This window comes from Panulirus ornatus, chromosome 62 (genome assembly GCF_036320965.1).
Source record: "Panulirus ornatus isolate Po-2019 chromosome 62, ASM3632096v1, whole genome shotgun sequence".
NCBI lineage: Eukaryota > Metazoa > Arthropoda > Malacostraca > Decapoda > Palinuridae > Panulirus > Panulirus ornatus.
Genome location: NC_092285.1, coordinates 4,774,278 through 4,799,095, shown reverse-complemented (window position 1 = coordinate 4,799,095; position 24,818 = coordinate 4,774,278). Strand labels below are relative to the sequence as shown.

Sequence of the window (24,818 nt, the reverse complement as noted above, 5' to 3'; positions counted from 1 at the left end):
AATTTGGCCATCACATTAATATGATTTTGTTTAAAGTTACAGCTTGTGTTCAGTTTCTACCAGAATATTAAAAATCCTCACTTGAAAGGTACACTGACATCTTTTCTTTATTATACATGCACCTTTTTCTTCATTCAGAATACTGGGGTGCTTACTGCTTTTTTCCTGCAGACTTGATATTAAAACATTCATTATTCAAGACATGCCAACATGGCCCTCCAATCCTGTTTGATTACCCTTGAAGTAGTAGCTTAGATTCCTGTGAAAACTTATGATTCATACACCCAATATCAGTTTGCTTGTCATTATAATTTGTCTAAGTTTATTGCAGTAGTTCAACATCATCAGGAAAATAAGGAACGTAACACAATCATACACAGATTTTACTTCATAACTTACAAGCTTTACATTACTCAAACCTTGCCTTAGAACATATCAAGGCTTGAGATTTATAAAAACTGAAGTTGCTGTGCCTACAATTGGTGATATAAGGTTTGTATAGCAAATATGCACTTCAACTTAAATTTCGTAAGCAGCTGAGATTTCATGACTTCCCAAGTACAATAGGATGCATTATGTAATGTGTAGACATAAATGTATGTGAATATACAAACTCATACACTGACTACAAGTTGTTCTTAATACACTGTACATGAGCCCACGTCTGAATACATGATGCAATTTTCATGCACGCACTGTGTTACAAGGATGTGTAACCCTTGTGTTAATAATTCTGTTTTCACTTCAGTACCACATTACCCCAAATCTTTGAAACATTTTCATTTTGTTACCTATCTCTTATTAATATAAAGAAATAAAAGCCCTTACTTTTTTCTGTAACAAAGGCATTATCTACACTTACAATAAAAGAGGGTTAAGATCATTTTTTATGTACATAAATAACCTAACCAAAAAATGCCTCAAATGAAAATGATTACCTTAGCATTACCTTTGCACTGATGAGCTCTCCTATCAAAATCATGATCTCAGGTTTTATCATACAAGTCATTTTATAGTTACAATATGGATTTCTTTCTGGGTGAGTTCACTGTTAACTAATGTACACACAAAAATACAATTGCTAGTATTTTGTAAGACCTGCCCACACACAGAAGCAGGGTGGTCATTACACTCTATTCCCAGATCAAAAGTATTTGCCAATTGCATATCCACTGCACAGTTTTATAGCATAAAATTTTGCATCACTGAACTGTGAAACTATAACGATTAAAAATGATAATTTTGACTATAACAATACAAAAATTATATCCTGGACCCTAATTAATAGTCTCAAGCACCAGCTTTAATATAATTATTCATTGTACACCTTAAGGCCCACTGAAATGAACATTTGAATTGTTACATTGGGTAACTGTGATCATAGTAATGTAAAACCTAAATAATTCCTGATGTACAGGCATTTTGACTAGATGAGTTCCCAAGAAACCATATGGTAACTATAATGACACATCTTATAGACTGAGTTTCTACTTCTAATAAAAATAAACAAACCCATTTCTTCTTGTCCTTACTTAGATAACTACAGAAACATGCAAAACTCTTCTGGAGGGCATCAATATGTACATCAAAAAATTCTTTAATATTCCCTAAACAAGTGAGAAGGTTTCATTTATACAAACACACAATAGGATAGCACTCATGACTACCAAAATAACTTTGCACACAGACATCAGCATGAGGAACTGAGCATTTCTACTGCAGCAATATTTTGAGGTAATGTACGTCTGATCTAACTTCTAGCTTTACCAAACACACAAAAAGAAATTGAGATAACAGAGCTGAAGACGAGAGCACAATGAGAGAAGATTTAAAATTTGATTTCCAAAGTTTCAACAGTATAAGATAAAAATATTTCAGAGCTGTATATTTAAGATTAACTAAATAGAAATATTTCACACCAGTATATTTCAGTTCTGTTACCAATTCAAAATTAGTGGAAGAATACATCAATGCATTTTATTAGTATACATCCATATGAAAAAATTTTGGAAGAACTGGAATTATTTAGAATGTTTACAAAAGGTATTCAAAAATGCTCTTAATATATAATCCTTACTCAGATCATCTACTGGAAGCTTGCATCCTGAGTTAAAAAATTAAAGCAATTTCAAAAATTTAGACCTCTTAGTAAGGTTATAGAATCTAGACTTCCTAATAAACCCCCTTTATCTTCTGGGACTTGTGACATCTTACAAAGGCAATTATCTTTTGGCAAATATTCATAGAAATTTATTTCATATACCGAGACCTCTTAGTAAGGCCAAAGATTCTAGACTTCCTAATCAACCCCCTTTCATCTTGTTACATCTTGAAAAGACAATAATCTTTTTGTAAATATCCACAGATCTTTAAAAAGATTTAGCTGAATGGAGGGCCTTGATTCACTCTAAACAAGATAAACAATTAATTGCCTTCAGTTTCTAATACTTTTAAATATGTAAAAATAATCAAGGTTGTTTAAATATGAGAATTTTACGTGTGCCATGTTCAGGCTTGCCTTAAAATATTTTTGATATTGTTATTCAGAATAAGGTAACAGTTTTCAATTTGTTATTACATGATAAACTTGTTGATCCATATATCACTTTTTTGGTTTTTCAGTTCTGCCATAACTTCTCAATAAATTTTTTTAAAACAGTTTATGCTCCTTTTTCAGATGACCAATTTGTAGAGCTTCTGAATTTACAGAAAATAACTGTCTCTTCATTCTGAATTCCATTACCTTCCAGTAATTCTGTCTTAAAAAAAAATCACTGGAAGATTATCCTTTTCATTTTCAAAATAACTTTATTCCTATAATTTCCCACCTAATGGTTATAGTAAACCCACACTAATCTCAGATTTTGTAGTTCCATGTGGTAACTACTCATATGGAAGATTTAGTTCCCTCTACTGCACAGGGTACTGGTAAATCACTTATTATTACCACTGATATCTCTTTCTAAAAGAGGATAATCTGCTTTATGCACTACTTATGGGCCATCTATAACCATCAACATTTTCAGGGTACTATACACGGTATATTTCAGGACTGTCCTTCCCCCACATTAGTACTTCTCAACTTTTTTTTTCTCATAACTGAATAAAATTTTTATTTTCAAGTAACATTTAAGGTAGTCGAAGGTAGTAGTTAGTAAGCAGCTATAGCTTGGATACTGGGAGAGTCACTAACCTCTCCAATCCACACATGGACAGCTGGCATCCTATTCAGAAACATACAATCTCCTTGGCACACATAACACTTGACATAACTTCACTCACACAACTCATTCTTCAAAATTCTAGATTTTCCTGTGGTGAGTGCTATGCACTGGCCCTGCCTAACTTAACTCACACAACTCATTCTTCAAAATTCTAGATTTTCCTGTGGTGAGTGCTATGCACTGGCCCTGCCTATTGGCAAAGTGGTAGGAATAATTGATAGAAGTAGTAGGTAGGAACATTAGGCAGGATAATTACATTAGGTAAGAGTAGTATGTAGGAACATTAGGCAGGATAATTACATTATGTTAAGAGTAGTATGTAGGAACATTAGGCAAGAGCATTTTGCAGTAGGGTGGAACATTAGGCTGAAGAAGCAGGAAGGACTACATTAGGAAGGAGCTTCTGGAAACATTGTGCTAGAGTTCCCCTCTGCCTTTGGCCTGTTAAGGGTGAGGCACTAGAAGATATGTGTGGCACTGGAGTTCACCAGTTATGAAGACACTTTCCCTGTGACCATCCCCTTGAGGGAATTCCGAACAGGAATGGACATTAGAGATAGAGAGAGATAGAAAGCAAGGATGTATACAGCAGGTAATTCCTTTCTCCTGTTATACTGTTTGTGTACCCATGAAAATATTGATAATTTCGGATGGCTCCTTAAGTCACAGAAAGGAATAATCATCATGAGATAAATAGCCACATATAGTTTTGTATTATAAAAATGTCACTTTAGAAAGGCTACAAACATACACATGTAATATTCCTTTCTATGACAAATGTGCAGTCCCATGAACATCCACATTCTGCATATTTTATCAATGTGCTTTTATTCAGAGTACATAAAAAATGCAGCCTTAAATATCAGTTTAATCTACTAAATACCTTCATTGCTCTCATAACTTCTCTATGATTTCTTTGAAGGGTTTCACTATTTCCAAGATATTTCTGTCAGTTCATTATTCATAGTTAATAAAAACTGTGGTCCAAAGATAAAATATATGAAGAAGTGTATTAAAAATAAGTGCATACCTTTTAACATAAAAGGAGAACATATTGTATAACAATTACTAAACTATGGCAGTTATGCAGTAACATGCTTACTAGCCCAGAGTAGAACAAACATCATAGCTGTATGGTAATGCACTGTACTACTCTTCATCAATACTTCACTTCTCTGTGATATTTGATAATGACTAACACATTTCATATTATTTACTGCATCATAAACAAAAATTTATTTATCTTCAATTTTAAAAAATTTAGCTAACCAATTCCCTGATAACCATGGTTCACATAGTTTATGCAATGTCCACTGGAGGTGTCCATATGTTGCAGTTTTAAGGTAAGCACTGAGAAAATAAAGAAAATAACAAAAAAAAGAGGAACTCACTATACACAGTCACTGAGGACCAATGAGAGTATAAACTTCTGTACACTATATACACAGAAAATCTAAGCTTGTGGCTGATGCATATTCCTGTAGGTTCACACGCATACACTCACACTTCCACTATGGGCTGATCCAGGCTTGTGGTTGGATGGTGACACAGAAGCAAAAAACACATGGCAGCAATATAACTGGCTGTCCCTAAAGTTCAGAGATTTTCTTCACCACACTTTTCATCCACATATTTTTCTCCTACTATTTGAAAATTTTCCCTATCCAATTTCTTTCTTTTTCTTATACAGGACAGAGAGGAGAGAAGACAGCACCCCTGAATCAGCCACAGTGAACACAGCCGCTGTCGCATCATACCATTCAACCCCAGGCTAGTGACGATTAAACAGCTCTTCATAACCCTGCAAGAATTTGAATACACTTTAATACATTTTTCAAGTCAAAAACCAATCCTACAACCAAACAGTAACTAAGTCATAAGATCCCATAGGGAGTGAGGGTATTATACATCACACACTTTGATGAGAAAAACTCAGTAAGGTAAATTGTGTAACCTTGAAAAATAGATAATTCAGTGCATTAAGCTTACAAAGAGAAAATGTCACACTTGTCTGTCCAAACAATACAAAGAAAAAAAAAGATTAGTTGACTGACATGCGCTGGGTAGGCTTAACTGGATGTGTGTCAAGAAAGAGGGATCTGTATGTGGTATTCATGTATATGAAGAAAGAGCAAAAGTTGCTACCAGTATATAATATGGGAGGAGAGCTACTAGAAGCAGTGACGAGTTTCTATGACAAGAATTTGGCGTGTGTGTGTGAGAAATGTGTGACGTTCTGGACATTGTGTTGAGGGAGTTAAACGGAAGGATCTTGAAAAGTGTATACAGGTGATATGAGGGCCTATGAGATGTACCAGTTCCCATTTGTGGATGATACAGCCCTGATGACACACTCAAGTGAGAAACTACACAAATTTGTGTCTCAGTCAGAAAAGTGTATGTCTGGATCAGGAAAAATTAGAGAATATTCATGTCCTCCATGAACTACCATTTAAAGGACAGCTACACATACACGGTGGAGGAGGGGGCTAAGGTTCTGGGAGCAACTAAGAATGTATGAAAAGAGAGAACGTGATGTCGGAGAGCAAATATGGGTATGTTTGAAGGAATAGTGGTTCCAACAATGTTATATGGTTGTGAGGCATGGGGTATAGATAAGGTTGTACGGAGGAGGGTGGATCTGTTGGAAATGAAACGTTTGAGGACAATATGTGGAGTGAGGTGTTTTGATTGAGTAAGAAATGAAAGGGTAAGAGAGATGTGTGGTAATAAAATGAGTGTGGTTGAGGGAGCAGAAGAGAGTGTACTGAAATGGTTTGGTCACATGGAGAAAATGAGTAAGGAAAGATTGACAAAGGGGATATATGTGTCAAAGATGGAGGGAACGAGAAGAAGTGGGAGACCAAATTGGAGGTGGAAAGTTGGAGTGAAAAAGATTTTGAGTGATCAGGGCCTGAACATACAGGAGGGTGAAAGGTGTGCAAGGAATATGGTATATTGGAATGATGTCGTATACCGGGTATGACTTGCTGTCAATGGATTGAACCAGGGCATGTGAAACATCTGGGATAAACCATGGAAAGTTTGGTGGGGCCTGGATGTGGAAAGGGAGCTGTGGTTTTGAGGAATTACGCAAGACAGCTAGAGACTGAGTGTGAACGAATGTGGCCTTTGTTGTCTTTTTCTAGCACTATCTTGCGGGGGGGGGAGGGGGGGTGATGAAGGCAGCAGGCATGAATATTCACATGTGTATGTATGTATATATATATATATATATATATATATATATATATATATATATATGTATATGTCTGTGTATGTATATGTATGTAAACGTTGAAATGTATAGGTATGTATATGTGCATGTGTAGGGATTTATGTATATACATGCATATGTGGGTGGATTGGGCCATTCTTTCATCTCTTTCCTTGTGCTACCTTGCTAACACGGGAGACAGTGAATAAGTATAATAAACATATAAATTATTGGATTACATGTTAATTGATAGGTGTATGAAAGAGAAACTTTTGAATGTTAATGTGCTGAGAGGGGCAAGGATGTTTTGTGGAGAGGAAGGTTAAGATTTGTGGAGGTTTTCAGAAAAGACGAGAGAATGATGGGGTGAAGAGAGTGGTGAGAGTGAGTGAGCTTGAAAAGGAGACGTGTGAGAAAGTACCAGGAGAGATTGAGGACAGAATGGAAAAACGTGAGAGCAAATGACGTAAGGAGAGTGGGGGAGGAAAGGGATTTATTAAGGGAAGCATTGATGGCTTTTGCAGATGTTTGTGGTATGAGAAAGATGGGAGGTGGGCAGATTAGAAAGGGTAGCGAGTAGTGGGATGAAAAAGTAAGATTGTTAGTGAAAGAGAAGAGAGAGGCGTTTGGACGATTTCTGCAGGGATGTAGTGCGAATGACTAGGAGTTGTATAAAAGAAAGAGGCAGGAGGTCAAGAGAAAGGTGCAAGAGGTGAAAAAGAGGGCAAATGAGATTTGGGGTGAGAGAGTATCATTAAATTTTAGGGAGAATAAAAAGATGTTTTGGGAGGAGGTAAATAAAGTGCATAAGACAAGAGAACAAATGGGAGTTTTGGTGAAGGGGGCAAATGGTGAAGTGAGACAGAGAGTATTTTGAAGTATTTTGTTGAATGTTTGATGACAGAGTGGCAGATATAAGGTGTTTTGGTTGAGGTGGTGTGCAAAATGAGAGGGTCTGGGAGAATGGTTTGGTGAACAAAGAAGAGGTAGTGAAAGCATTGCGGAAGATTAAAGTTGGGAGGGCGGCGGGTTTGGATGGTATTGCAGTGGAATTTATTAGAAAAGGGGGTTGACTAGCTGGTAAGGATATTCAATGTATGTATAGTTCATGGTGAAGTACCTGAGAATTGGCAGAATGCATGCATTGTGCCATTATATAATATAAAGGCAATGGGGATAAAGGTGAGTATTCAAATTACAGAGGTATAATTTTGTTGAGTATTCCTGGGAAATTATATGGGACGGTATTGATTGAGAGGGTGAAGGCATGTACAGAACATCAGATTGAGGAAGAGCAGTGTGGTTTCAGAAGTGGTAGAGTAAGTGTGGATCAGGTGTTTGCTTTGAAGAATGTATGCGAGAAATACTTAGAAAAACAGATGGATTTCTGTGTTGCTTTTATGGATCTGGAGAAGGCATATGACAGAGGTGATACAGTATATGGTGTGGGAAGTAAGTTTCTAGAAGCAGTGAAAAGTTTTTATCAAGGATGTAAAGCCTGTGTATGAGTAGGAAGAGAAGAAAGTTGTTTGTGGATGGGGTGGTTAGGGAGGTGAATGCAAGAGTTTTGGAGAGAGGGTTAAGTATGCAGTCTGTTGTGGATGAGAGGGCTTGGGAAGTGAGTCAGTTGTTGTTTGCTGATGATACAGTGCTGGTGGCTGATTTGGGTGAGAAATTGCAGAAGTTGGTGACTAAGTTTGGTAGTAAATTTGAATAAGAGCAAGATAAGTTTGAATGGAGAAAAACAAGAGGAAGTGAAGTATTTAAGATATCTGGGAGTGGATTTAGCAGTGGATGGAAGCAGAAATGAATCACAGGGGGGGTTGGGGCGAAGGTTCTGGGAGTGTTGAAGAATGTGTGGATGGTGAGAACATTATCTCAGAGAGCAAAAAATGGGTATGTTTGAAGGAATAGTGATTCAAAAATGTTATATGGTTGCAAGGCATGGTCTATAGATAAGGTTGTGCGGAGGAGGGTGGATGTGTTGGAAATGAGATGTTTGAGAACAATATGTGGTGTGAGGTGGTTTGATCGAGTAAGTAATGAAAGGGTAATAGAGATGTGTGGTAATAAAAACAGTGTGGTTGAGAGAGCAGAAGAGGGTGTATTGAAATGGTTTGATCACATGGAGAGAATGAATGCAGAAAGATTGACAAAGAGGATATATATGTCAGAGGTGGAGGGAACAAAAAGTGGGAGACCAAATTCAAGGTGGAAGGATTGAGTGAAAAAGATTTTGAGCGATCAGGGTCTGAACATACAGGACGGTGAAAGGTGTGCATGGAATAGAGTGAATTGGAATGATGTGGTATACCGGGATCGACGTGCTGTCAGTGGATTGAACCAGGGCATGTGAAACATCTGGGGTAAACCATGGAAAGTTTTGTGGTGCCTGGATTTAGAAAGGGATCAGTGGTTTCGGTGCATTATACATGACATCTAGAGACCGAGTGTGAAAGAATGTGGCCTTTGTTGTCTTTTCCTAGCACTACCTCACACGTGCGTGGGGCCAGGGGGGTGCCACTTCATGTGTGGCGGGATGGCGACAGGAATGGATGAAGGCAGCAGGTATGAATAAGTATTTATATGTTGAAATGTATAGGTATGTATATGTGCGTGTGTGGGGGTTTATGTATATACATGCATATGTGGGTGGGTTGGGCCATTCTTTCATCTGTTTCCTTGTGCTACCTCACTAATGCATGAGACAGCGACAAAGTATAATAATAATAATAAGTGTGGAAGGCAAGAACGTTATCTCTGAGAGTAAATAGTGGGTATGTTTGAAGGATTAATGATTCCAACAATGTTATATGGTTGCGAGGCATGGGCTATAGATAGGGTTGTGTGGAGGAGGGTGGATGTGTTGGAAATGAAATTTTTTAGGACAATATGTGGTGTGAGATGGTTTGATCAAGTAAGTAATGAAAAGGTAAGAGAGATGTGTGGCAATAAAAAGTGTGTGGCTGAGAGAACAGAAGAGGGTGTGTTGAAATAGTTTGGACACGTGGAAAGAATGAGTGAGGAAAGATTGACAAAGAGGATATTATGTGTCAGAAGTGGAGGGAAGAGGGAGAAGCGGGAGACCAAACAGGAGGTGGAAGGATGGAGTGAAAAAAGATTTTGAAGGATTGGGGCCTGAACACATAGGATAATCTCTCACCCCAACTCTCATTTGCCCTCTTGCACCTTTCTCTTGACCTCCTGCCTCTTTCTTTTATACATATCCCACTCATTTGCATTATTTCCCTGCAAAAATCATCCAGATGCCTCTCTCATCTCTTTCACTAATAATCTTTCTTCTTCATCCCACCACTCACTACCCTTTCTATTCTGCCCACCTCCCATGCTTCTCATGCCACAAGCATCTTTTGCACAAGCCATCACTGCTTCCCTAAATACATCCCATTCCTTCCCCACTCCCCTTACTTCCTTTGTTCTCTTCTTTTTCCATTCTGTAGTCAGAGTCTCCTGGTACTTCCTCACACAAGTCTCCTTCCCAAGCTCACTTACTCTCACCACTCTCTTTACCCCAACATTCTTCTTTTCTGAAAACCTCTACAAATCTTCACCTTCGCCTCCACAAGATAATGATCAGACATCCCTCCAGTTGCACCTCTTAGCACATCAACATCCAAAAGTCTCTCTTTTGCACGCCTATCAATTAACACATAATCCAATAATGCTCTCTGGCCATCTCTCCTACTTACATACGTATACTTATGTATATCTCTCTTTTTAAACCAGGTATTCCCAATCACCAATCCTTTTTCAGCACATAAATCTACAAGCTCTTGACCATTTCCATTTGCAACACTGAACACCCCATGTATGTACACCAATTATTCCCTCAACTACCACATTCACCTTTGCATTCAAATCACCCATCACTATAACCCGGTCTTGTGCATCAAAACTACTAATACACTCACTCAGCTGCTTCCACAACACTTGCCTCTCATGATCTTTCTTCTCATGCCCAGGTGCATATGCACCAATAATCACCCATCTCTTTCCACCCACTTTCAGTTTTACCCATATGAATCTAGAGTTTACTTTCTTACACTCAATCACATACTCCCACCACTCCTGTTTCAGGAGTAGTGCTACTCCTTCCCTTGCTCTTGTCCTCTCACTAACCCCTGACTTTACTCCCAAGACATTCCCAAAGGCATGCACAGAGCATCAGATTGGGTTTCAGAAGTGGTAGAGGATGTGTGGATCAGGTGTTTTCTTTGAAGAATGTATGTGAGAAATACTTAGAGAAGCAAATAGATTTGTATGTAGCATTTATGGCTCTGGAGAAGGTATTAAGAATATATGGTGTGGGAGGCAAGTTGCTAGAAGCAGTGAAAAGTTTTTATTGAGGATGTAAGGCATGTGTGTATGAGTAGGAAGAGAGGAAAGTGATTGGTTCTCAGTGAATGTTGGTTTGCGGCAGGGGTGCACGATGTCTCCATGTTTGTTTAATTTGTTTATGGATGGAGCTGTTAGGGAGGTGAATGCAAGAGTTTTGGAAAGAGGAGCAAGTATGCAGTTTGTTGTGGATGAGAGAGCTTGGGAAGTGAGTCAGTTGTTGTTCACTGATGATACAGCACTGGTGGCTGATTCATGTGAGAAACTGCAGAAGCTGGTGACTGTGTTTGGTAAAGTGTGTGAAATAAGAAAGCTGAGAGTAAATGTGAACAAGAGCAAGGTTATTAGGTATAGTAGGGTTGAGGGACAAGTCAATTAGGAGGTAATTTTGAATGGAGAAAAACGAGGAAGTGAAGTGTTTTAGATATCTGGGAGTGGATTTGGCAGCGGCTGTAACCATGGAAGCGGAAGTGAATCATAGGGTGGAGGAGGGGGCGAAAGTTCTGGGAGTGTTGAAAAATGTGTGGAAGTCAAGAATGTTATCATGGAAAGCAAAAATGGGTATGTTTGAAGGAATAGTGGTTCCAACAATGTTGTATGGTTGTGAGGCATGTGCAGAGGAGGGTGGATGTGCTGGAAATGAGATGTTTGAGGACAATATGTGGTGTGAGGTGGTTTGATCGAGTAAGTAATAATACGGTAAGAGAGATGTGAGGTAATAAAAAGAGTGTGGTTGAAAAAGCAGAAGAGGGTGTTTTGAAATGGTTTGGTTACATGGAGAGAATGAGTGAGGAATGATTGACCAAGAGGATATATGTGTCTGAGGTGGAGGGAACAAGAAGTGGGAGAACAAATTGGAGGTGGAAAGATGGAGTGAAAAAGATTTTGAGTGATCAGGGCCTGAACATACAGGTGGGTGAAAGGCGTGCAAGGAATAGAGTGAATTGGAACGATGTGGTATACCTGGGGTCGATGTGCTGTTAATGGATTGAACCAGGGCATGTGAAGCGTCTGGGGTAAACCATGGAAAGTTCTGTGGGGCCTAGATGTGGAAATGGAGCTGTGGTTTCGGTGCATTATTACATGACAGCTAGAGACTGAGTGTGAATGAATGCAGCCTTTGTTCTTTTCCTAGCGCTACCTCGTGCACATGAGGGGGAGGGGGTTATCATTTCATGTGTGGTGGGGTTGCAATGGGAATGAATAAAGGCAGACAGTATGAATTATGTACATGTGTATATATGTATATGTCTGTGTGTGTATATATATGTATATGCTGAGATGTATAGGTATGTATATTTGCGTGTGTGGACGTGTATGTATACACACGTGTATGTGGGTGGGTTGGGCCATTGTTTCGTCTGTTTCCTTGCGCTACCTCGCCAATGCGGGAGACAGCGACAAAGCAAAATAAATAAATAAATAATATATATATATCTTTTCATATTATTCACCATTTCCCACATTAGTGAGGTAGTGTTAAGAACAGAGGACTGGGCCTTTGAGGGAATATCCTCACCTGGCCCCCTTCTCTGTTCCTTGTTTTGAAAAAGAAAAAAAAAGGGGAGGATTTGCAGCCCCCCGCTCCCTTCCCTTTTATTCACTTTCTACGACACACAGGGAATGCGTGGGAAGTATTCTTTCTTCCCTATCCCCAGGGATAACACACACACATACACACACACACACACACACACATATATATATATATATATATATATATATATATATATATATATATATATATATATATTTTTTTTTTTCATACTATTCGCCATTTCCCGCGATAGCGAGGTAGCATTAAGAACAAAGGACTGGGCCTTTGAGGGAGTATCCTCACCTGACCCCCTTCTCTGTTCCTTCTTTTGGAAAAAAAAAAAAAAACGAGAGGGGAGGATTTCCAGCCCCCCGCTCCCTTCCCTTTAGTCGCCTTCTACGACACGCAGGGAATACGTGGGAAGTATTCTTTCTCCCCTATCCCCAGGGATAATATATATATATATATATATATATATATATATATATATATATATATATATATATATATATAGAGAGAGAGAGAGTAAATGTGAATAACAGCAAGGTTATTAGGTACAGTAGGGTTGAGGGTCAAGTCAATTGGGAGGTAAGTTTGAATGGAGAAAAACTGGAGGAAGTAAAGTGTTTTAGATATCTGGGAGTGGATCTGGCAGCGGATGGAACCATGGAAGCGGAAGTGAATCATAGGGTGGGGGAGGGGGCGAAAATCCTGGGAGCCTTGAAGAATGTGTGGAAGTCGAGAACATTATCTCGGAAAGCAAAAATGGCTATGTTTGAAGGAATAGTGGTTCCAACAATGTTGTATGGTTGCGAGGCGTGGGCTATGGATAGAGTTGTGCGCAGGAGGGTGGATGTGCTGGAAATGAGATGTTTGAGGACAATATGTGGTGTGAGGTGGTTTGATCGAGTAAGTAATGTAAGGGTAAGAGAGATGTGTGGAAATAAAAAGAGCGTGGTTGAGAGAGCAGAAGAGGGTGTTTTGAAATGGTTTGGGCACATGGAGAGAATGAGTGAGGAAAGATTGACCAAGAGGATATATGTGTCGGAGGTGGAGGGAACGAGGAGAAGTGGGAGACCAAATTGGAGGTGAAAAGATGGAGTGAAAAAGATTTTGTGTGATCAGGGCCTGAACATGCAGGAGGGTGAAAGGAGGGCAAGGAATAGAGTGAATTGGATTGATGTGGTATACCGGGGTTGACGTGCTGTCAGTGGATTGAATCAGGGCATGTGAAGTGTGGGGCCTGGATGTGGAAAGGGAGCTGTGGTTTCGGGCATTATTGCATGACAGCTAGAGATTGAGTGTGAACGAATGGGGCCTTTGTTGTCTTTTCCTAGTGCTACCTCACACACATGAGGGGGGAGGGGGATGGTATTCCATGTGTGGCAAGGTGGCGATGGGAATGAATAAAGGCAGACAGTGTGAATTGTGTGCATGGGTATATATGTATGTCTGTGTGTGTATATATATATATGTGTACATTGAGATGTATAGGTATGTATATTTGCGTGTGTGGACGTGTATGTATATACATTGTGTATGGGGGTGGGTTGGGCCATTTCTTTCGTCTGTTTCCTTGCGCTACCTCGCAAACGCGGGAGACAGCGACAAATCAAAATAAAAAAAATAAATAATATATATACATATATGAGGGTGAAATAGCACTTTGAAAGTTCAGATATTTTCATTTAAGGTGTATTTTTCAATACACAGTGCACTGCATGTTTTATGGAGACAATCCACCACATCAGGTGCAAACAATTCATTTTTTTTTTTTTTTTTTTTTTTTTTTTTTTTTTTTTTAATACTTTGTCGCTGTTTCCCGCGTTTGCGAGGTAGCGCAAGGAAACAGACGAAAGAAATGGCCCAACCCCCCCCCATACACATGTACATACACACGTCCACACACGCAAATATACATACCTACACAGCTTTCCATGGTTTACCCCAGACGCTTCACATGCCTTGCTTCAATCCACTGACAGCACGTCAACCCCGGTATACCACATGACTCCAATTCACTCTATTTCTTGCCCTCCTTTCACCCTCCTGCATGTTCAGGCCCCGATCACACAAAATCTTTTTCACTCCATCTTTCCACCTCCAATTTGGTCTCCCTCTTCTCCTCGTTCCCTCCACCTCCGACACATATATCCTCTTGGTCAATCTCTCCTCACTCATTCTCTCCATGTGCCCAAACCATTTCAAAACACCCTCTTCTGCTCTCTCAACCACGCTCTTTTTATTTCCACACATCTCTCTTACCCTTACGTTACTTACTCGATCAAACCACCTCACACCACACATTGTCCTCAAACATCTCATTTCCAGCACATCCATCCTCCTGCGCACATCTCTATCCATAGCCCACGCCTCGCAACCATACAACATTGTTGGAACCACTATTCCCTCAAACATACCCATTTTTGCTTTCCGAGATAATGTTCTCGACTTCCACACATTTTTCAAGGCTCCCAAAATTTTCGCCCCCTCCCCCACCCTATGATCCACTTCCGCTTCCATGGTTCCATCCGCTGACAGATCCACTCCCAGATATCCAAAACACTTCACTTCCTCCAGCTTTTCTCCATTCAAACTCACCTCCCAATTGACTTGACCCTCAACCCTACTGTACCTAACAACCCTGCTCCCATTCACACCCACTCTCAACTTTCTTCTTCCACACACTTTACCAAACTCAGTCACCAGCTTCTGCAGTTTCTCACACGAATCAGCCACCAGCGCTGTATCATCAGCGAACAACAACTGACTCACCTCCCAAGCTCTCTCATCCCCAACAGACCCCACACCTGCCCCTCTTTCCAGGACTCTTGCATTTACCTCCCTTACAACCCCATCCATAAACAAATTAAACAACCATGGAGACATCACACATCCCTGCCGCAAACCTACATTCACTGACAACCAATCACTTTCCTCTCTTCCTACACGTACACATGCCTTACATAAAGTTTTTAAATCCCAGTGTCAGCACATAGCTTTATTCATCCTGTTTCTGCCATGTACTGACCCACAAAGAGAAAGTTGGGGGTGCCTTGTGGTTAAGGAGGGTTGTGTTGGGGGTGGTTGGCTTGGGTGGCTAGATCTTTGTTTAACTACTCATCTTTAGTTATAGTGTCTTGATAATTCTTTCCTAATGATTTGGTTGATATTAGAATGCGCTTTAAAGTTACATGGAGACAAATTAAAGTTCTTAGTAATAACAATTAAGACAGATTCAATGATGTTATGGGTAGCATAATCAGATGAGAGGGACATTGTGATCATTTTCTAGCAAATGCTAGTGACAACATTCCCATGGTCACCTCTGCTTACTTAATGACTGTGCCAGCAGCATATTTCTGTTACTGTTTTACCTATCTGGCCAATGTATCCATTTTTACATGCCTTACATTTGACAGCATAAACATTAAGGGCACTGTTTTTAGTTAAACCTGTCTTACATTGGCTAAGTTAGGAGAATAGGGCCACATCACACATTTATACCTATCATCCTTTTTCATATCATTGTTACTAAATGCATTAAATGTTTTCCTGGCTTTCCAGTAAGCCTTGTTCACAAACCACTTAGGATAACATAACTTCCTAAAGGTATGTCTTATACGATTACATTCATCTTCCAGACTTGTGGGGGTCAAATATCTGTAATGCTCTTAAAAACAGATGTAACTACAGATGTTTTTACAGAAGGATCATATAATGAAAAATTATAAATATAGTTCTCATTGTCAGTAGGCTTCCTGTAGACCTCAAAGGATAAGTAGTTAGATTCCTTATCAACACATCACAATAAAAATGGCAATTCACTTTTTTCCTATTCAATCTTGAATTAGATAGTGGGATGAATGTTATTTAATTCATTCAAGAAAACATCACAATTGTGGGACTAAGGGGATTTTTTATGACTAGACCAAATTTCTGTGTATAAAAATTACCTTCAGCATCTTGGAAAACATTACTGGAAACACAAATTTCTATTGTCAGTTAAACTTTGTATGGGCAGGGGTAAGGTGAGACTGAGATTAGGTAATTTCCTCCTCAGTTAGGTGATGGTTTCTTGAATGTGGATTTTAGAGGATAGGGTACTCACAACAAAACTAACAAGTTTATGTTCAGGAAAAGTAACGTCCATAGCCTTGTCAAATCTAAACTATTTATAATAGAATTAATAGAGGAGATAACTGGTCTACAGTGAAATCCATCTTTGCGAGATATAGATCATATTACAGGGAAGATGGGTTAACCATTCATACTGACTGCAAAATATACTGGTGCTTATTTAACAATAAGTTGAGTCTGGAATTGTAGGTCTTTACTTTATTACTAAGGAGATTGGATGCTTATCTTTCATACATTTCACTTTCATTTAAAAGATCCTGAAGTGACTAGTTTTATCTGCTTTTGTAATATGAACAACATTTTTCCCAAGATTTTCAATGGCTTTCTGAAACCTATGTGGCATGTCACTAGACTTGGAATGTTGTGTGTGTGTGTGTTGTTGAGTTTTACAGCCATCAACCTATGAGGAAGGCCATTAGGCCTGATTGGAATGTTATCTTTGGCCAAGGCACTTAGTTGAACCAGATAAGAAATCAAATTCCTGTGTGGAGTTATTAGTGGGTTTTGTTAGATACTAAATATTCACACAAAGAGCATCAATAAATTTAAAAGAAAAAGAGAATCCAAATCCTTGAGCAAGTTTATCATTCTGGGATAGGGAATAGGACGAAAGATTAATAATGTTCTTATCTGGGTTTGATGCTTTTGCCCATAAACTTGAATAAAGTCCTGGTTTTTCAGATGTCTTCTTGACTGGGTCAGAACAGGTGGTAGAATTTTCTCTTTTTGCATTTCTTATTTTGTAAAAGGTCAGGTTAGAGTCAGTATTTGCATTGTGCTGTAGAAATATTTCATGCTCTGTTCTCCTAAATGGAAATTGTTTTTTTTGTTAAGGATGGAACCTATGATTAGGGTGCATGGTATTATTTTGTTCCTAAGGCATTCTTGTAGGAATTTATGTTATAACTTCTTGGTGTTAGCAGAGAGGTAAGCATGGAAGTACTTACTAATGTCTGATGAGTGGTGGGTAGTCTTGGGTGTTGTCAGGTGAGAACTCCATCATGATCCTGAATTAATGATATGATCACACTAGTCCTTGATGATATTTATGAAGGTGCATGCACAATTCAGTAGTTCAGGTAATTTTATGGATTTTTCAATACATGGCACACTATATGTTTCATGGAGACAATCCGCTTCATCAGGTGCAAACAATTAATGAAGTTTTTAAATCTCAACACCAGCCCAAGGGTGTGTTCATTCTGGTACCGCCATACAAGGTACACAGAGGCCTGACCGTTAAAGGGAAAATGGGGGATACCTTGTGGTTAAATGGGGTTGTGTGGGGAAGATTGGCCTGTATAGCAAGATGTGTGGTCAACTACTCTTATGTTATCATGTCTTGATAATTCTTTCATAATGATTTGTTTAATAAATTAAAGTTCTTAGTATTAGCAATTAAGACACAGTTATTCAGAACACATAGGTGACCACAGGAATACTTTCGCTAAGCAATGGCAAGAAAACAATCAACCTGTAAACCTTATCAACCCATTCACATTCTACCCCTCATCTGATTATGCTACCCATAATGTCACTGAATCTTATCTGAACTCCTACTGAAATGCAATTTTACCACACAGACTAGTGTGATTATCATATCAACATGTGTTCCTGCTTGTCATAGAAGGCAACTAAAAGGGGAGGGAATGCAGGGGCTGGAAACCCCGCCCCCCAAAAAAAAGGAACAGACAAGGGGGCCAAGTAAGGATGTTCACTCTAAGGGCTAATTCTCTGTTCTTAATGCTACCTCGCTACCACAGGAAATGACAAATATGTATGAAAAATAAATTTATTTATATTTCCTCATACTTTGTCGCCCATGTTAGCGAGGCAGTGCAAGGAAACAGATGAAAGAATGGCCCAACCCACCCACATACACATATACATACCTATACATAACTATACATTTCCATGTATACATATATATACATACACAGACATATACATATATACACATGTACACACTCATACTTGCTGCCCCCATCCATTCCCGTTGCCACCCCACCACGCATGAAATTGCACCCCACTCCCCCAGCGTGCGCACGAGGTAGCGCCAGGAAAAGACAACAAAGGCCATATTTGTTCACATTCACACTCAGTCTCTAGCTGTCTTGTGTAATGCACCGAAGCCACAGCTCCCTTTACACATCCAGGCCCTACAAAACTTTCCATGGTTTACCCCAGATGCTTCACATGCCCTGGTTCAATCCATATATATATAAAATTTCTTTCATGTGTGGTGGGATGACGGCGGGAATGGATGATGGCAGCATGTATGAATAGGTACTTGTGTATGTATATACACATGTATATACATAAATGCCCACACATGCACATATACATACCTATAAATTTCAATGTATACATACATATACATACACAGACATATACATATATACATATTCAAACTTTCTGCCTTCATCCATTCCCATCGCCACCCTGCCACACATAAAATGGTACCCCTTTTCCCCAGCACAAGTGCGAGGTAGTAAGAAAAAGTACAAAGGCCACATTCATTCACACTCAATCTCTAGCTGTCATGTGTAATGCACCAAAACCACAGCTCCCTTTTCACATCCAGGCCTCACAAAACTTTCCATGGCTCACCCCAGATGCTTCTCATGCTCTGGTTCAATCCAGTGACAGCAAGTCAACCCCGGTATACCACATCGTTCCAATTCACACTATTCCTAGTATGCCTTTCACCCTCCTGTACAATCCAGTGACAGCAAGTCAACCCCGGTATACCACATCGTTCCAATTCACACTATTCCTAGCATGCCTTTCACCCTCCTGTATGTTCAGGCCCCAATCATTCAAATTCTTTTTCACTCCATCCTTCCACCTCCAATTTGGTCTCCCACATCTCCTCGTTCCCTCCACCTCCAACACATATATCCTCTTTGTCAATCTTTCCTCACTCATTCTCTCCATGTGACCAAACCATTTCAATACACCCTCTTCTGCTCTCCCAACCACACTCAAACATCTCATTTCAAACACATGCACCCTCCTCTGCACAACCCTACCTATAGCCCATGCCTTACAATCATATAACATTGTTGGAACCACTATTCCCTCAAACATACCCATTTTTGCTCTCCGAGATTACATTCTCGCCTTCCACACATTCCTCAACGCTCCCAGAACCTTCACCTTCTCCCCCACCCTGTGACTCCCCTACACTCACCTTTATCCCCTTTGCCTTTGTACAGTGGAACTATGCATGCATTCTACCAATCCTCAGGCCCTTCACCATGAAGCACACATACATTGAATATCCTTACCAACCAGTCAACAACACAGTCACCCCCTTTTTTAATAAATTCCACTGCAATACCATCCAAACCTTGCCGGCTTTCATCTCCCGTAAAGCTTTCACTACCTCTTCTCTGTTTACCAAACCACTCTCTTACCCTCTCACTTCGCACCAACTCGACCAAAACACCCTATATCTGCCACTCTATCATCAGACACATTCAACAGACCTTCAAAATACTCACTCCATCTCCTTCTCACGTCACCACTACTTGTTATTACCTCCCCATTAGCCCCCTTCACCGATGTTCCTATTTGTTTTCTTGTCTTATGCACTTTATTTACCTCCTTCCAAAACATCTTTCTATTCTCCCTAAAATTTAATGATACTCTCGCCCCAACTCTCTTTTTCACCTCTTGCACCTTTCTCTTGACCTCCTGCCTCTTTCTTTTATACATCTCCCAGTCATTTGCACTATATACCTGCAAAATCATCCAAATGCCTCCTTCTCCTCTTTCACTAACAATCTTACTTTTTCATACCACCACTCACTACCCTTTCTAATCTGCCCACTTCCCACCTTTCTCATGCCACAGGCATCTTTTGTGGAAGCCATCACAGCTTCCCAAAATAAATCCCATTTCTTCCCCACTCCCCTTACATCATTTGCTCTCACCTTTTTCCATTCTGCACTCAATCTCTCCTCGTACTTCCTCACACAAGTCTCCTTTCCAAGCTCACTTACTCTCACCACCCGCTTCACCCCAACTTTTTCTCTCCTTTTCTGGAAGCCTCTACAAATCTTTACCTTTGCCTCCACAAGATAATGATCAGATATCCCTCCAGTTGCCTCTCTCAGCACATTCACATTTAAAAGTCTTTGTTTCACACGCCTACCAATTAACATGTAATTCAATAACACTCTCTGGCCATCTCTCTTACTTACATACGTATACTTATGTATATCTCTTTTTAAATCAGGTATCCCCAATCACCAGTCCCTTTTCAGCACACAAATCTGCAAGCTCTTCACTATTTCCATTTATAACACTGAACATCCCATGTACACCAATTATACCCTCAACTGCCACATTATTCATCTTTGCTTTCAAATCACCCATCACTAAAACCCAGTCTCATGCATCAAAGCTGCTAACACACTCACTCAGCTGCTCCCAAACACTTGCCTCTCACCTCTCATGATTTTTCTTCTCATGACCAGGTGCATATGCACCAATAATCACCCATCTCTCTCCATCCACTTTCACTTTTATCCATATCAATCCAGAGTTTACTTTCTTAAACTCTATCATATTTTCCCACAACTCCTGCTTCAGGTAGTGCTACTCCTTCCTTTGCTCCTGTCCTCTCACCAACCCCTGACTTTACTCCCAAGACATTCCCAAACCACTCATCCCCTTTCCCCTTGAGCTTCGTTTCAGTCAGAGCCAAAACATCCAGGTTCCTTTCCTCAAACAAATTACTTATCTTTCCTTTTTTTTTCATCTTGGTTACATCCACACACATTCAGACACCCGAGTGTGAGCCTTCGAGGAGGATGAGCACTCTCCACATGACTCCTTCTTCTGTTTCCCCTTTTAAAAGGTTAAAATACAAGGAGGGGAGGGTTTTTAGCCCCCCACTCCCATCCATTTTAGTTGCCTTCCACAACATGAGGGAAATGTGTGGGAAGTATTCTTTCTTCCTTATCCCCAGGGATATTCTTATCATTTATTTAATATACTTTCTTGCCGTCTCTTGCGTTAGTGAGGTAGCGCAAGGAAACAGAAGAAATAATGGCCCAACCCACCCACATACACATGCATATACATAAACACCCACACAAGCACATATACATACCTATACATTTCAGTGTATACATACATAAACATACACAGACATATACATATTCAAACATGCTGCCTTCATTCATTCCTGCCGCCACCCCACCACATATGGAATGGCACCCCCTCCCCCGCGTGCTAGCGAAGTAGTGCTAGGAAAAGACAACAAAGGCTGCATTTGTTCACATTCAGTCTTTCTCTCTCTCTCTCTGTATTTGTTTTTTCATACTATTTGCCATTTCCTGCATTAGCGAGGTAGCATTAAAAACACAGGAGTGAGAGCCTTTGAGGGAATATTCTCACTTGGCCCCCTTCATAACATTTTCCCTTTCCTAAATACCTTCACAAATCATCACCCTCATCTTCACATCCCACCAGCTGCGACTCTAAGCCGTGCAAAAGAGAGACTTTTGGATGAAAATGTGCCATCAGTTAGTATGTAATCCTTACCAACACATTCCAACAACTGCCCCTCTCAGCACACTCATATCCAAAAGTCTCTTGTGCACAGCTATCAGTTATTATGTAATGCTCAATGACCATCTTTCATTCTCACATGTTTACGTCCCTCTTCTTATACCAAGTATTCCCACACAATTCTACAAGCTGGTCATCACTTCCATTTACTTTGCTGAATACTCAATGCCCCTAATTATGCCCTCAACTGCAACATTACTCACCTTCCCATTTAGATCACCTACCAGTAATACCCGGTCTCTTACATCAAAACTGCTGATCCACTCACTCAGTTACTCCCAAAACACTAGCCTCTAATTATCTTCCATATCGTGGCCAGATACATAAGCACTAAAAAGAATATTATGCTTTATTATACTTTATCGCTGTCTCCTGCGTTAGCGAGGTAGCGCAAGGAAACAAACGAAAGAATGGCCCAACCCACCCACATACACATGCATATACATACATGTCCACATACGCACATATACATACCTATACATTTCAATGTATACATACATATATACATACACAGACATATACATATATACACATGTACATAATTCATACTTGCTGCTTTTATTCATTCCCATCGCCACCCTCCCACACATGAAATGACAATCGCCTCCCCACCCCGCTTGTGTACGAGGTAGCGCTAGGAAAAGAAAACAAAGGCCACATTCGTTCACACTCAGTCTCTAGCTGTAGTGCATAATGCACCAAAACCACAGCTCCCTTTCCACATCCAGGCCCACAAAACTTTTCATGGTTTACCCCAGATGCTTCACATGCCCTGGTTCAATCCATTGACATCATGTCAACCCCAGTACACCACATCGTTCCAATTCACTCTATTCCTTGCACACCTTTCACCCTCCTGCATGTTCAGGCCCTGATCGCTCAAAATCTTTTCACTCTATCTTTCCACCTCCAATTTGGTCTCCCACTTCTCCTCGTTCCCTCCACCTCTGACACATATATCCTCTTGGTCAATCTTTCCTCACTCATTCTCTCCATGTGACCAAACCATTTCAAAACACCCTCTTCTGCTCTCTCAACCACACTCTTTTTATTACCACACATCTCTCTTACCCTTTCAATACTTACTCGATCAAAGCACCTCCCACACATATTGTCCTCAAACATCTCATTTCCAACACATCCACCCTCCTCCGCACAACTTTATCTATAGCCCATGCCTCGCAACCATATAACATTGTTGGAACCACCATTCCTTCAAAAATACCCATTTTTGCTTTCCAAGATAATGCCTTGCAACCATATAATATTATTGGAACCACTATTCCTTCAAACATACCCATTTTTGCTTTTTGAGATAATTTTCTAGCCTTCCACACATTTTTCAACGCTCCCAGAACTTTTGCCCCCTCCCCCACCCTGTGACTCACTTCCACTTCCATGGTTCCATCTCCTGCCAAATCCACTCCCAGATATCTTCACTTCCTCCAGTTTCACTTCACTTCCTCCAGTTTTTCTCTATTCATACTTACATCCCAATTGACTTGTCCCTCAACCCTACTGTACCTAATAACCTTGATCTTATTCACCTCTTTTTATTCCCCCTAAAATTTAATGATACTCTCTCACCCCAACTCTCATTTGCCCTCTTTTTCACCTCTTGCACCTTTCTCTTTACCTCCTGCCTCTCTCTTCTCTTTCACTAATAACCTTATTTCTTCATCCTAACACTTACTACCCTTTCTAATAATATATATATATATATATATATATATATATATATATATATATATATATATATATATATATATATATATATATATCCCTGGGGATAGGGGATTAAGAATACTTCCCACGTATTCCCTGCGTGTCGTAGAAGGCGACTAAAAGGGGAGGGAGCGGGGGGCTGGAAATCCTCCCCTCTCGTTTTTTTTTAATTTTCCAAAAGAAGGAACAGAGGGGGCCAGGTGAGGATATTCCGAAAAAGGCCCAGTCCTCTGTTCTTAACGCTACCTCGCTAATGCGGGAATTGGCGAATAGTTTGAAAAAAAAAAAAAAAAAAAAAAAAAAAATATATATATATATATATATATATATATATATTTCTTTTTTCTTTCATACTATTCGCCATTTCCCACATTAGCGAGGTAGCATTAAGAACAGAGGACTGGGCCTCTGAGGGAATATCCTCATCTGACCCTCTTCTCTGTCCCTTCTTTTGGGAAAAAACAAAAACAAAAAAAAAAACCAAGAGGGGAGGATTTCCAGCCCCCGCTCCCTTCCCTTTTAGTCGCCTTCTACGACACGCAGGGAATACGTGGGAAGTATTCTTTCTCCCCTATCCACGCATATATATAAGGAGGTAAGTTTGAATGGAGAAAAACTGGAGGAAGTAAAGTGTTTTAGATATCTGGGAGTGGATCTGGCAGCGGATGGAACCATGGAAGCGGAAGTGGATCATAGGGTGGGGGAGGGGGCGAAAATCCTGGGAGCCTTGAAGAATGTGTGGAAGTCGAGAACATTATCTCGGAAAGCAAAAATAGGTATGTTTGAAGGAATAGTGGTTCCAAAAATGTTGTATGGTTGCGAGGCGTGGGCTATGCATAGAGTTGTGCGCAGGAGGATGGATGTGCTGGAAATGAGATGTTTGAGGACAATGTGTGGTGTGAGGTGGTTTGATCGAGTAAGTAACGTAAGGGTAAGAGAGATGTGTGGAAATAAAAAGAGCGTGGTTGAGAGAGCAGAAGAGGGTGTTTTGAAATGGTTTGGGCACATGGAGAGAATTAGTGAGGAAAGATTGACC

The 24,818-nt window shown here is 39.9% G+C and overlaps 1 protein-coding gene across 1 annotated transcript in view; it reads right to left on the bottom strand.

Annotated features, from left to right (window-relative positions):
• Positions 1–365: 365 nt before the first annotated feature.
• The window catches only part of LOC139745698 (uncharacterized), a 304,575-nt gene continuing 280,122 nt past the window's right edge, over positions 366–24,818 (bottom strand). Inside the window, exon 24 of the mRNA XM_071656135.1 lies at positions 366–5,025. The gene's annotated coding sequence lies outside the window, so the exon portion shown is untranslated. The remainder of the gene's footprint in view (positions 5,026–24,818) is intronic.